We start from the raw sequence: 715 nt of genomic DNA, 5'->3' as shown, positions 1-715 counted from the left end.
GAGCGTTGTTGAGTCCGGAAGTTTCATGGTATAGTTTTCTGTTTGTATATTTTCCTGCCAGTCAGTTAGGGTCGTACCCTACCATGGTAATGCGTGGGTAGCGTGGCTACACAGACTGCATGTCTTGTCTTTGTCAAGTGTCTGTTTGTTCTTGATAGTAGGTAAAAGGGTAGGGAGGCTCGTAGCCTCACTTACTAAGGTGTAGTGTGACTACCCTATCCTGGGATCTTCTTTAGGAGGATCCCGAAACCAAAAAATTAGTATCTGTTCTTTTCAGCTTAATATCTGAAACGCTGTTCATTGAACAGCCAGTATATTAAACTGATTTTTGGATTTGGGCCGTGGAATAGAGGCTTGCCTCGTCCCGGCCACGGGTTGGCCCGGTATAGCAGTACATCCGGGATTCGGCCCACTCCCTTCGGGGAACATAAATTAATACAAAAACAGGTTCTGACTACGGTGCCCCGTCGTTAAAGGTTCGTTTTCTTTTGACGTTTTGGTGACAGGGCTTTCACATTGAATTACGGTAAATATTAGTAAGTGTGTAAAGTCTTGTTAAATTATGATGTTGGCGTTTCCATTGATTTCCGTTCAAGGTGTAAAAAAAAAAAAAAAAAAAAAAAAGGCTTGGCCACGACCCCTCTGTGTCTGGTTATAAATGTATTGTTTGAGTCTCGTTGCAATATGTTTCTAGGCATCTTCTTCCTTTTCTTAT

The 715-nt window shown here is 42.2% G+C and overlaps 1 non-coding gene across 1 annotated transcript; it reads left to right on the top strand.

Annotated features, from left to right (window-relative positions):
- Positions 1-225: 225 nt before the first annotated feature.
- Positions 226-418, top strand: LOC119733596. The gene has a single exon (XR_005271934.1). It is a non-coding gene; the product is annotated as a U2 spliceosomal RNA (small nuclear RNA).
- The last annotated feature ends 297 nt before the right edge of the window (positions 419-715 follow it).

This window comes from Patiria miniata, unplaced genomic scaffold (assembly GCF_015706575.1).
Source record: "Patiria miniata isolate m_02_andy unplaced genomic scaffold, ASM1570657v1 HiC_scaffold_25, whole genome shotgun sequence".
Classification (NCBI taxonomy): domain Eukaryota; kingdom Metazoa; phylum Echinodermata; class Asteroidea; order Valvatida; family Asterinidae; genus Patiria; species Patiria miniata.
This window is presented reverse-complemented; position numbering and strand designations above follow the sequence as displayed.